The following is a 13,087-nucleotide window of genomic DNA, read 5'->3' on the forward strand; positions in this document are numbered from 1 at the left end:
GGAGTAAAAACATAGAAACATAGAAAATAAGTGCAGGAGTAGGCCATTCGGCTCTTCAAGCCAGCACCACCATTCAATATGATCATGGCTGATCATCTAAAAACAGTACCCCGTTCCGGCTTTTTCCCCATATCCCTTGATTCCTTTAGCCCAAAGAGCTAAATATAACTCTCTCTTGAAAACATCCAGTGAATTGGCTTCTACTGCCCTCTGTGACAGAGAATTCCACAGATTCACAACTCTCTGGGTGAAAAGGTTTTTCCTCATCTCAGTCCTGAATAGCCTACCCCTTATTCTTAAACTCTGACTCGATGGGCTGAATGGCCTCATTCTGTTCCTGTGACTTATGAACCTACGACAGAGAAGAGCAAAGGCTGGGAGCGAGGCCGAACGATGTAAAAATAACCTGCCTGATTGGAAGTGGCTTTGTTAAGTGGGTTCTCACTATGGACACAGCCTTGCCTCTCAAGCGTGCTCACAATACACCCATTGAAAGTGGATGAGCTACAATCAGCTGGGGTTCTGTTCCACACTGATTCACTGCCACCATGCAAATTAATCAAGTCAATCGATGTGCCTGATGTAGCTAAATCCCCAAATACTCTTGTAACTAAAATAAACACTCATTTCCATTTTCTCCTGCAGTAAATTTGTACAAAGTCTCCTGCGCCCCTGCTTCTAAACGCTCAGTGTTTGACGCACTCCAAGCTGTTTCCTGTTCACTCCCCGATATAAACGTCCCGCTAATCCGCAGGGATCGCTGGAGTCACATTTCAATCATCTCCATACTCTCACCAGTCGTAGCTCATCCTTACTCCCCGGAGTCGGGGAATTGAAAACCAGAGGACATAGGTTTAAGGTGAGGGAAGGGAGGGAGGGAGGGGGGGGGGAAGATTTCACAGGAAGCATCCTATTACCAAGTAGAGAGTGGTCCTGAGCTACCATCTACCTCATAGAAGACCCTCGGACTATCTTTAATCAGACTTTACTAGATTTAATCTTGCACTAACTGGATTCCCTTTATCCTGTGTCTGTACACTGTGGACGGCTCAATTGTAATCAAGTGTAGTCTTTCCGCTGATTGGATAACGCGCAACAAAAAGCTTTTCACTGTACCTCGATACACATGACAATAAAATAATCTAAACTATGGACTGCACTACAATGGTGGGTGCTTGGAACGTGCTGCCATTTGGGGGGGGGGGGGGTGGAGGCAGATACGACAGGCAAGACGCTTTTGGACAGGCACATGGATATGGAGGGATATGGATGCAGGGAGAGCAGATTGGATTAAGTTGGCATCATGCACGGCAGGGACATTGTGGGCCGAAGGGCCTGTCGCCGTAGAGGGAAATAGACTGGCGGCATTTTGGGTTGGGACCCTACTTCAGACCCGAAACGTCCATTCCCTCCACAGATGCTGCCTGACCCACCGAGTTCCTCCAGCACTTAAGTGTTTTGTTCACGTTTTCTAAGTAGTTAGTGTTTGATCAAAGGATTTTGAGTGGACAATCTTTTTCAATCGCTTGTCGACAAAAGTTAACACTCAGTTGTCACCATGCTTGCATATTGTGTTCAAGATGCTTTTAGATGGATATGCAGGGAATGGAGGGACATGGATCACATATAGGCAGAGGAGATTAGATTAATTTGGCATCATGCTCGGCAGGGCCATTGTGGGCCGAAGGGCCTGTTCGTGCACTGTGCTGTTCTATGTGGAAAGGATTTGAACACAGTAACATATGGCTTGAGCCAGTCGACTTGCAGCCAGGACCATTGACTGAAAGACACGGGCTTTGAGTCTCCAGATGGTGGCTGTGGAATTTACATTCCTCTAAACCAAATACATCAGTAAAGATGGCAAGGGAATTACTGGGTTGTTGAAAAAAAGCGGTCAGTCTTACAAGAAAGGAAATCTTACCCGGTCTAGTCTCTGTCTGATTCCGATGTGATTAACTCTTAACTATTTATTTGGATCAGGGCCAAAAAAAGGATGGACGATGCAGACAGGGAATGGTCTGGAGAAGGTCCCGACCCAAAATGTCACTATCCATTTTCTCCAGAGATGCTGCCTGACCTGCTGAGTTTCTCCAGCATTTTGTATCTATCTCTTCCTACTAGAGGCCGCTTAAACACCACTAACGCATCTGCCTCTACCACCAGGCCCTGGCAGAAAGTTCCCACGTGGCTTCTGTAAATTGTCCCTAATGTCTAGCTGAGTTACTCCAGCATTTTTTGTCCTTTACTGTAAAACTGTGTTTCGTCCATTAATGTTCTTTCCCCTCCTCCGTATGCTTATCTCTCACAGCCGAGTTCCCCATTTCCCTTTTATTTCCCTTCTCGCCCCTCCCACCCACATTCCTCCCTCCAGCTTGATATTTGGCTCCTCCACTTGCATCCTTATCTGACACCTTTTTCATCTCCTTTGCACCTCCAGCCTTTGTTGCTTACACCACCCATCTGCGAATCAAACACCCCTCACCTTTATCCACCTACCACTTGCCAGGTTTTGTCCCGCCCCCACCACTCTCTCACAGCTTTCTGCCCCCTACTCCCATCAGTCTGAAGAAGGATCTCAACCTGAAATGTCACCGTGAAGAAGGGTCCTGGCCTGGAATGACACCTGTCCCTTCTCTCTACAGATAATGCCTGCCCTGCTGAGTCCCTCCAGCAACGTTGTGCTTTGCTCAAGTCCCAGTATCGACAGCTCCTTATTTTTCTGATGAGCCACCCTTGCTAGGTCAGATCTCCGCATGACTCCAGACCTGGTGAAAGCCCACGCGGTCACAGGGAGAACGTACAAACTCTGTACAGCCAGCACCCGGAGTCAGGATCGAACTCAGATCTCTGGTGCTGTAAGACAGCAACTCTACGACTGCTCCTCTGTGTCAAAATTCTCCAATTTTATGTAACCACATAAACCTGCAGACATGGCAGATTAGTTTAACTTGGCACAGACATTGTGGGCCAAAGAGCCTGTTCCTGTAGTCCTGTAGACTTTGGAGATACAGCGCGGAAACAGGCCCATCGGCCCACCTCGCCTCGGTGCCGACCATCGGTCACCCCCGTACACTAGCACTGCCCTACACACTTGGAACAATTTGCAACTTTTACCAAAGCCAAGTTTCTACAAACTTCTACAAAATTTCTACCTCATTTCTACAAACCTGCACGTCTTTGGGGTTGTGAGAGGAAACCAGAGCACCCAGGGAAAATCCACGCAGTCACAGGGAGAACGTACAAACTCCGCACAGAACTCACCCACAGTCAGGATTGAACTCTGGCGCTGTGAGGCAGCAACTCTGCCGCTGTGCCACTGTGCCACCCCTACTCTACTGTTCTATGTTTTACGTAATTGCCCAGCACAGAGACGGTGCCCGGCCGACAACAACTGAGGTAATATTATTGGTCAGAAAGGCCTTGTACGCTTCCTGTACTCGGTAGCACATTTTCATCCAACACGGACTCTTCAAGTTTAATTTAACAGCATATCATTCTCAATTACCATCAGTTACACTTCCACACTTTGCCTGCCAAGAATTTCTATCTCCCTCTTTTCCATCAGACACTTCCATTAACCGTAGCTTCCAGGCCTGATTGAGGTAAAGTCCCCAACATTAATGCGAATAACATCACACAAAATGCAAGCACGGTGGCAACTGAGTACTAATTCTTGTCGACAGGCGATTAAAAAAGATTGTCCACTCAAAATCTTTTGATCAAAAACGAACTACTTAGAAAACGTGAACAAAACCCAAAGTGCGAGAGGAACTCGGCGGTCAGGCAGCATCTGTGGAGGGAATGGACAGACAGACGTCTCGGGTCTTAGGCAGCGTCTCGACCCGAAATGTCAGCTGTCCATTTCCCTCCACAGGCACAGGCCCTTCGGCCCACAATGTCTGTGCCAAACATGATGCCAAGTTAAAATGATTTCTGCCTGCACGTGACCCATTTCCCTCCATTCCCTGCATATGCATGTGCCGATCTAAAAGCCTCTTAAATGGCACTATCATAACTGCCTCCACCACCACCCCTGACAACGCATGCCAGGCATCCACCTGTGTAAAAAACCTATCCTGCTCATCTCCTTTAAATGTTGCCCCTCTCACGTTAAAGTTATATCCTTTAGATTTTTAGAACGTGCAGAAACATGCCCTTTGGCCCACCGAGCCCACGCCAACCAGCGATTACCCTGTACGCCAGCACTATCCTACACACTAAGGACAGTTTACAATTTACAGAAGCCAATTAACCTACAAACCTGTACGCCTTTGGCATGTGGGAGGAAACCGAGCACCCAGAGAAAACTCACGGGGTCACAAGGAGAATGTATAAACTCTGTGTAGACAGCGCCCGTAGTCAGGATCGAACCAGGGTCTCTGGCGCCATAAGGCAGCAACTCTACCGCTGCGCCACACAAATAACCATATTGTGGGTACTAACTGGATACACTAGGTGACGTTTTGGGCCACAACCCTTTCTTCACAATATTCACGTGTGTTATAAGGTTGAGTATTATCGCGAAGACCACTGGATTTTGGCATTAGATTTCTTGAACACTTTTCCAACTCTCAGCGAGACAGCACAAGCCTGCTCTGCTGAATTAGTCTCAATTTGTTGCAAATTACTGAATCTTAGCCTTCACTTTCCAGGTGACTAGGAAATATCCCTCATTTTGAATTGCAGAGAATGAGAATCATTGCACTCTCTGCCAAGCATTCGAAGATAACAATTTATCTTTGATAAGAGGAAAGCTGGGTGATAGGACATGGGGCAATGATCCATTTTACACAATGTGACCATTTTACAAAGCGCCTACACTCTGTCCACAGTCAGGGGGAAGAAGTGTCCCAACCCAATACGTCACCCATCCACGTTCTCCAGAGGTGCCACCTTTCCCACTGAGTTATCACTAATGTGTTGATGAGTGCTGGAATTTAGTAGTTGATGAGAATGTTAATGGGAATGTTGATGGGAACAGCTTGGGCAGCGCAGTGGCTCAGTGGTGGAGTGGCTGCCTTACAGCGCCAGAGATGTGGGTTCGATCCTGACTGCGGGTGCTGTCTGTTTGGAGTTTGTATGTTCTCCTTGTGACCGCGTGGGCTTTCTCCAGGTGCTCCAATTTCCTCCCACACTCCGAAGATGTACAGGTTTTTAGGTTAATTGGCTTTGGTCAGCTGTGAAATTGTCCCTAGTGGGTGGAACTGTGTTAGTGTACTGGAGGAGATCGCTGGTCGGCATGGATTGTTGGGCCTGTTTCTATGCTGTATCTCGAAACTAAACTAAACTCTAATCTCACTGAACCTTCAAACAATGAAAGATAAAAAATATAGAAGCCTGAATTGGGATGAGATTGCTGCTCAAAGGAAATGGGTCCTTTCTAATTTATAATGATTGATTTGCTCCGACACCCAGTCTTGATATTTCATGCCAAGACTGCTTTGATTTTGAAAGTGTATTTTGGTCAAAATCTAATTTCAAGGCCTGTTGCCACACTGTATCTCTAATGTCTAGAGTCCAAATAGAACCATCCTATCACCAACCAGAGGGCGTTCCTGACCTACCATCTATCTTATTAGAGACTGTCGGACTATCTTTAATCGGACTTTACCTTGCTCTAAACGTTAGTCCCTTTATCCTGTATCTGTACACTGCGGACGGCCTGATTTTAAATCACGTTTAGTCTTTCTGCTAACCTCATAGCACGCAACAAAAAGGCTTTTCACTGTACCTCGGTACACGTGACAATATACTAAACTAAACTCTGTCCACAGTAGTGCTAAAGAAGGGTCCCAACCAGAAACATCGCCTAACCATGTTCTCCAGAGATGCTGCCTGACACGCTGAGTTCTGCTAATTTGTTGATGAATGGTGGAATTTGGTCGTTGATGGGAGTGTTACAGGGAAAGTTGGATGGATAGGAAAGGTTTGCAAGGGGTATTGGTCAGGTACAGGCTAATGGCACCAGCTCGGTCAGGCAGCCTTGGTGGGCATGGAGGAGATGGGCTGAAGAACCTATTTCCGTGCTGATACTTCTCGGCTCATGATTCTCCCAGAGGGCTGCGGCCCTTTCTCGGCCGAAAGCAAGACCTGGCGGTCCGCAGCTTGGAAGGGGGAGCCCGCCGAACCGGCCCCTGCTGGTCCCCCGAAGACCTGAGACCAGGAGGAGGGAGCCAGTGATGACACTGGATGCGACGGGCGAGGAGCAAGGCCGGTGGGAGATGAGAGGCCTACCGAGCCCTCGAGGTCGGCTGCGGGAGGCGCCCCCAGAACACAAAGGTGGACGGACAAGTGGAGGGGCGTGGCGTTCAAGAAAGTCGAAGCCAGGAGGCCCGCAGCAGCCTGGGGCTCGCCTGGAATGCATCACTCATAGGAATTGGAGCACGGACTGGACTTTGGAAATGGCGTCAAAACATGGCGCTTCTTGCATGCGGTCTCAGGAGACTATTTCTGTACACTTGCTAATCAGGGATGTGCTTACATATGGTAATACTCTACTGGACTGTAAGAAAAATATTTCACTGTGTGTTTGCATTTTGCACATGTGACAATAAAAGCACCTTTGACGCCATAAATGAGATTGCAGTGAACTGCAATTGGCTCGATGCGCCAAAATATCCATGTCACAATATGAAATCTGAAACCTTTAAGTATCCTGGCCAATGTTTATTTCTCAATCAATGCAGGACCACCCTGGGCAGAATCAAGTTGATGGGTTTGGGATCCTGAAGTGTGCAAAATGGCTGCCAGCATTTTCCCATCAAATCATCGACCGCACGTCAAATGGTAAAGCACTTCACTGACTGCAAAGTGCTTCAGGACATCAAGAATAGGCAGGAAGCACAATGAAGGTGAGAGTTCTGCCTCTAGTTTTCCTTTAACATTCATCAGGGAACCTTATCACAGGGGAATACAAAATGGCCACTGGCGTTTACATGAAGGAACTGCCCTTGAAAGCAACTCACTACACACAAATAGTTTCATCGAAGTTTGAGATAGGTGTGAAAATTCTTACCCGAGGCTTGTTTTTGAGGAAAAAAACCCCCTCCTGAATTGATGACTTTTGAAGTGGTGTGGAGATCAGACCCAATCTGGTTTGCTATGCTAGTGTTGTTGACCGGGAGTCAGTCCAAATGCAGTCAGGCGGAGACCATTTATTCTGGCTGCGTTGATGTGCGCGATGATTTGCTGCAATTTGTAAAAATATGCGTTAATAAAACAGAGGTATGGTAGCCATGACCCACAAAAAGTATAACACTGATAACTTGAGAGGATAATTGATGTTTTTATTGTTCAAATTTACAATTGACACACAAACACATTATACGCAATATTCATCTGACTTGCTCTGATTGTTTAAAATCCATCTACCTGGTTGACAGTCACCAATTTAGTCAAACTATTTTGCACAACATAAGGTGAATTAAGTAGCAATTAGTCTATTTATCAATTATTCATGAAATTCCTTCTTTCCTGCCCCAAACTTTCAGTAAACATATGCTGTTTGTTTGCAGACGCCTGCATTTTGGCATTGAATCTTATTGTCTGAAGAAGGGTCCTGACCCGAAACATTACTGTACGGTGGCGCAGCGGTAGAGTTGCTGCCTTACAGCGCCAGAGACCCAGGTTCGATCCTGACTACAGGTGCTGTCTTTACGGTGTTTGTACGTTTTCCCTGTGACCCGTGTGGGTTTTCTTCGGGATCCCTGGTTTCCTCCCATACTCCAAAGACGTGCAGGTTTGTAGGTTAATTGGATTTGGTAAAAGTTGTAAATTGTCCCTAGTGTCAGTGTGCAGGGATCGCTGGTCGGTGCGGACTCGGTGGGCAGAAGGGCCTGTTTCCGCGTTGCATCTCTAAACTAAACTAAACTAAACTAATCACCTATCCTTCTCTGGGGATGCTGTCTGACCCGTTGAGTTACTCCAGCACTTGGTGTCCTTTTCCCAACCCGAAATGTGTCTTGTCCATTTCCCTCCACAGATGTTGCCGGACCTGCTGTGTTCCTCCAGCACTTTGTGTTTTGCTCAAGATTCCAGCATCTGCAATTCTTTGAGTGGTCAGAGTCCACATGATCCAATTCAAGGCCAGAATATAATTAGAAATGGATGAATAAGGCATGGATGATGTACAAGTTCCACTCCTCATAACTTCTTCCTAGTGTTTTTGTAAACCAACATCTGCAGTTTCTTGTCTACATTTTACTGACACCCTTTGTCTCCTTTTCACCTCTAGCCTTTGTCACTTACTCTTAGAGAGAGAATCTTAGTCATAGTCATGCAGTGTGGAAACAGGCCCTTCGGCCCAACTTGTCCACACCGACCAACATGGCCCATCTTCATTAGTCCTACCTGGCTGCGTTTGGCCCATATCCCTCTAAACCTGTTCTATCCATTTCTCTTGTCTAATCGATACACTAAAACTCTTGTTTGTTTGTTTGTTTGTTTCTGAACTGCAGCCAAAACGGTACCTGATAGCGCGACAATTTTAGGCCCACCTTACTCACCGTCCTCTCTTTGGTGCTAATGGAAGAAGTTTCATTGAAATCGGTGTTATATTTTTAAAGTTATTCACATGTTAAAGTTTAAATCTATCTCCTAGGGAGGGAGGGTGGGAGGGGAGGGGGGGAGGAGAGGGTGCTGCACTAATGCAGGAGAGGTTTGGGCCCAACTGGTCCACTTGGTCTAGTTTAGAAGGATGAGAGGACATCTTATCGAAATGTATAAGATTATTAAGGGGTTGGACGCGTTAGAGGCAGGAAACATGTTCCCAATGTTGGGGGAGTCCAGAACAAGGGGCCACAGTTTAAGAATAAGGGGTAGGCCATTTAGAACTGAGATGAGGAAAAACATTTTCAGTCAGAGAGTTGTAAATCTGTGGAATTCTCTGCCTCAGAAGGCAGTGGAGTCCAATTCTCTGAATGCATTCAAGAGAGAGCTAGATAGAGCTCTTAAGGATAGCGGAGTCAGGGGGTATGGGGAGAAGGCAGGAACGGGGTTCTGATTGAGAATGATCAGCCATAATCACATTGAATGGCGGTGCTGGCTCGAAGGGCCGAATGGCCTATTCCTGCACCTATTGTCTATTGTCTATTGTCCCTGCCTCCGCTACCTCCTCCAGCAGCTTGTTCCATACACCCACTACCCTTTTTGTCTGAAAAGGTCACCCCTCAGATTCCTATTAAATCTTTCCCCCGTCACTTTAAACCTACGTCCACCGGTTCTCCCCTCATCTGCTAATCCAAAACAGCGGGGAAGAAGCTGTTCTTAAGTCTGGACATCTGAGCTATGAAGCTCCTGTATCTTCTCTCAGAAGGTAGAAGAGAGAAAAGGGAAGTGCCAGGTTGTCAGGCATCCTTGCCGATACTTCCAGCCTTCCTGACGCGATACACTGTGACGGTGGACTGGATGGGAGGAAGTGCCGAGCCTGCGATGGACTGGGCTGTGTTCACCACTCTCTGCGGGTTCACGCGGGCAAGAGCAGAGCAGTGGTCACACCAGGCTGAGAGGCATCCCCACTGACGAGCATCCGTAGACGTTTGAGGGAATCCTCGTGGATATGCCGGATCTTCTCAGATGACTAAGGAAGCATTTTGTTTCACAAAATGCTGGAGTAACTCAGCAGGTCTGGCTGCATCTCAGGAGAGAAGGAATGGGTGACGTTTCGGGTCGGGACCCTTCTTCAGACTGAAGAAGGGTCTCGACCCTAAACATCACCCATTCCTTCTCTCCTGAGATGCTGCCAGACCTGCTGAGTTACCCCAGCATTTTGTGAAATAAATACCTTCGATTTGTACCAGCATCTGCAGTTATTTTCTTTGACTAAGGAAGCAAATGCGTTGAGGAGGCGGCTTCAGGAATTGGTACAATGCCAATAGAAAGGTCAGAGAAAGATGAACTCAAACTGCTGGAGGGATTCAGCGGACAAAACAGCATCTGTGTCAAAGGGATGGTGGAAGCATCGGTACTGGTTTAGTATTGCCACGTGCGACGAGGTATGGTGAAAAGCTTTGTTCTTGTATGCTATCCAAACAGAACAGATACAGCACACATAAATACAATCAAGTATACGTGTAGGAAGGAACTAAAGACGATGGTTTATATCGAAGATAGACACAAAATGCTGGACCACAATGGAGTAAATCAGACCACAATGTGTTGGAGTCGTGGTATTCCTTTTCTCCAGAGATGCTGCCCGACCTGCTAAGTTACTCCAGCACTGCATGTCCATCTACTATCAAGTATATACGAATATAGGAGGCACTGCCTCAAAAAGGCAGCCAGCATCATCAAAAACCCACGCCACCCTGGCCATGCTCTCATTTCAGTCCTGCTATCGGGATGAAGGTACAGGAGCCTGAAAACCCTGATCTCCAGGTTCAGGAACAGCTTCTTCCCAACAACCATCAGGCTATTGAACGCTACTAACAATACCAAACCTCGAACCACAAGCTGCCTGTGACTTCAGACTTGGGTTTTTTTGCACAATATTGTGCTTTTTATTTGTTATGTTATCTATTGAGTGCACTGGTTACAAACCTGGATACAGCATGGAATCAGGCCCACCGAGTCTCTGCCGACCAACACTAGTTCGAGTCTACACACCAGGTACAATTTACCTACAAACCTGTACATCTTTGGAATATGGGTGGAAACCAGAGCACCCGGAGAAAACCCAGGTGGTCACAGGGAGAACGTGCAAACTCCATACAGCCACCCATAGCCAGGATCGACCCCGGGTCTCTGGCGCTGTAAGGTAGCAACTCTACCGCTGCGCCACTGTGCCGCCCCAAATGTAATTGTTCTGTTTCGGTACGTATGACAATTATATACTCGTGACTCCCTCTTGACCCGTCAAACTTAAGTACAACAGGTAGAGCACAGTGGACGATGCAGAGCGCAGAATATAGTTCCCAGCTGTGTAGCACACCAGTTCCATAGACAAAGTCCAATGTCCGCAATGGGGTGGAGGTGAATTGGACAGTACGCAAAGTCGAGGGAGGATGTGAACCGATGTTTTGGTCTTGGCCAGTGTGGTTCAGTTAAATGCAGCAGCAGAAAAGTAATACATAATTTTATCAGATCGCGAAAGGAAATTAGACTGAGTGAATGTGACGCATTCTCGCCTCTGCTTTATTGCCACCAAAACAACGATCAGATTGTGTCCCTTGTAATACTGTGTGCGCCCTGGTAGTCTGATATCCTATCGTCCAGATCTCTGTCTCTGCCTGCCTGATATCAGATGGTGAAGTAACGGACTCTGGAGAGGAAGGGATGCTTCAGACTTTTAGACTTTTGAGATACAGTGCAGAAACAGGCCCTTCGGCCCACCCACCAGCAATCATCCCATATACTAGCACCATCCTACACACTAGGCAATTTACAATTTTTACAGAAGCCAATTAACCTACAAACCTGTCCGTCTTTGGAATGTGGGAGGAAACCGGAGCACCCGGAGAAAACCCACGCAGTCACAGGGAGAACGTGCAAACTCCGTACAGACAGCACCCGCAGTCAGGGTCTCTGGCGCTGCAAGGCAACAACTCTACCGCTGCTCCACTGTGCAGCCCCAATATGGTGACAAGATGTTACTCCTTAGCCTTTGGGTGATTAATGTGCCCCTCAGATCCCCTTGAAGTGCTGCTGAAAAGATTCCTTCTCTAGTGCCAACACATCCATCCTGTCCAATTACAATATTACAATAAAATACTATTACGACCCATTACAATGTGCCGACCGCCACAACAGGTCACAGGATACGATCTCACTGGTTCTCCACTCTGTACTGGACCACGGACAATAAAAACACTTACATCAGGCTGATGTTTATAGACTACAGCTCGGCGTTCAATACTATCATCCCCGCCAAGGTAGCTACCACTCGGGGACCTGGGGTGGAAGGTATTGCACCGAGGAGTCCCCTGCAACCTGTTTCTCTCGAGGTTCACAGACTCGCCAGCCGCCTGCCACTTTCGCAGGCTGGACGAGTCTGTGTTCCACGTGTACATGGAGTGTGTAAGTCTGTGTACCACGTGTACATGGAGTGTGTGAGTCTGTGTTCCACGTGTACATGGAGTGTGTGAGTCTGTGTACCACATGTACATGGAGTGTGTGAGTCTGTGTTCCACGTGTACATGGAGTGTGTGAGTCTGTGTACCACGTGTACATGGAGTGTGTGAGTCTGTGTACCACATGTACGTGGAGTGTGTGAGTCTGTGTACCACGTGTACATGGAGTGTGTGAGTCTGTGTACCACGTGTACATGGAGTGTGTGAGTCTGTGTACCACATGTACATGGAGTGCATGAGGTTGCAGCCCCTGTTCCAATATGTAAAGGGGCTGCTCCTTGCCTTCTGGCTGCACTTCACACCCACCATCCTCATCTTTGGACACCCTGTGCATAGGGGGAGAGGGTAGGGCCAAAGATGTCCTGGTTGGGTTGCTCCTGGGCCTGGCCAAGCTGGCCATCTGCGGGTCACGGCGCCAGGCGGAGGAGGGCTCTGCCCGAGCCGGCTGCCTGCCCTTTTTCCGGGGTTACATCCGCGCCCGGGTGGTGTTGGAGAGGGAACACGCGCTGTCCACGGGCACCCTGGAGGATTTCTGGGAGCGCTCGGTTGAATGCATCCTTGTAAGAGTGTAAGACAGTTGTATAATAGTTTATTGTTTGTCTTGTATTATGGTGGTGGGTTCTGTTTGGTTTTATTGTACTGTATATATTATTTTAATATTTGAATAAATATTTTTGATTAATAAAAACAAATAAGTAAACAAATAAATAAATAAATAGAAATAAATAAATAAATAAATAAATAGATAGATAAATAAATAGATAGAACTGGTTACCAAGCTCACGGAACTGGGTCTCTGCGCACCTCTCTGCAACTGGATCCTCGACTTCCTCATCAACAGACCACAGTCTGTTTGAATTGGCAGCAACACTTCTTCCATCGATAACCATCAGTACAGGAGCACCTCAAGGCTGGGTGCTCAGCCCCCTGCTCCACTCACTCTATACTCACGACGGTGTAGCCGGACACAGTGCCAACTCCATCTTCAAGTTCGCTGACGATAACACCGTTGTCGGACGCAT

General features: G+C 47.3%; 1 protein-coding gene across 7 annotated transcripts in view; it reads right to left on the bottom strand.

Annotated features, from left to right (window-relative positions):
- Positions 1-13,087, bottom strand: part of LOC144603634 (synaptotagmin-A) — a 230,072-nt gene that overhangs the window by 122,385 nt on the left and 94,600 nt on the right. For 5 of the 7 annotated variants that reach the window (XM_078417149.1, XM_078417148.1, XM_078417153.1 and 2 more), the window contains one exon: positions 7,016-7,188. The exons of the other annotated variants lie outside the window; for them this stretch is intronic. The gene's annotated coding sequence lies outside the window, so the exon portion shown is untranslated. The remainder of the gene's footprint in view (positions 1-7,015; positions 7,189-13,087) is intronic. 7 annotated transcript variants of the gene reach the window in all.

This window comes from Rhinoraja longicauda, chromosome 20 (assembly GCF_053455715.1).
Source record: "Rhinoraja longicauda isolate Sanriku21f chromosome 20, sRhiLon1.1, whole genome shotgun sequence".
Lineage (NCBI taxonomy): Eukaryota > Metazoa > Chordata > Chondrichthyes > Rajiformes > Arhynchobatidae > Rhinoraja > Rhinoraja longicauda.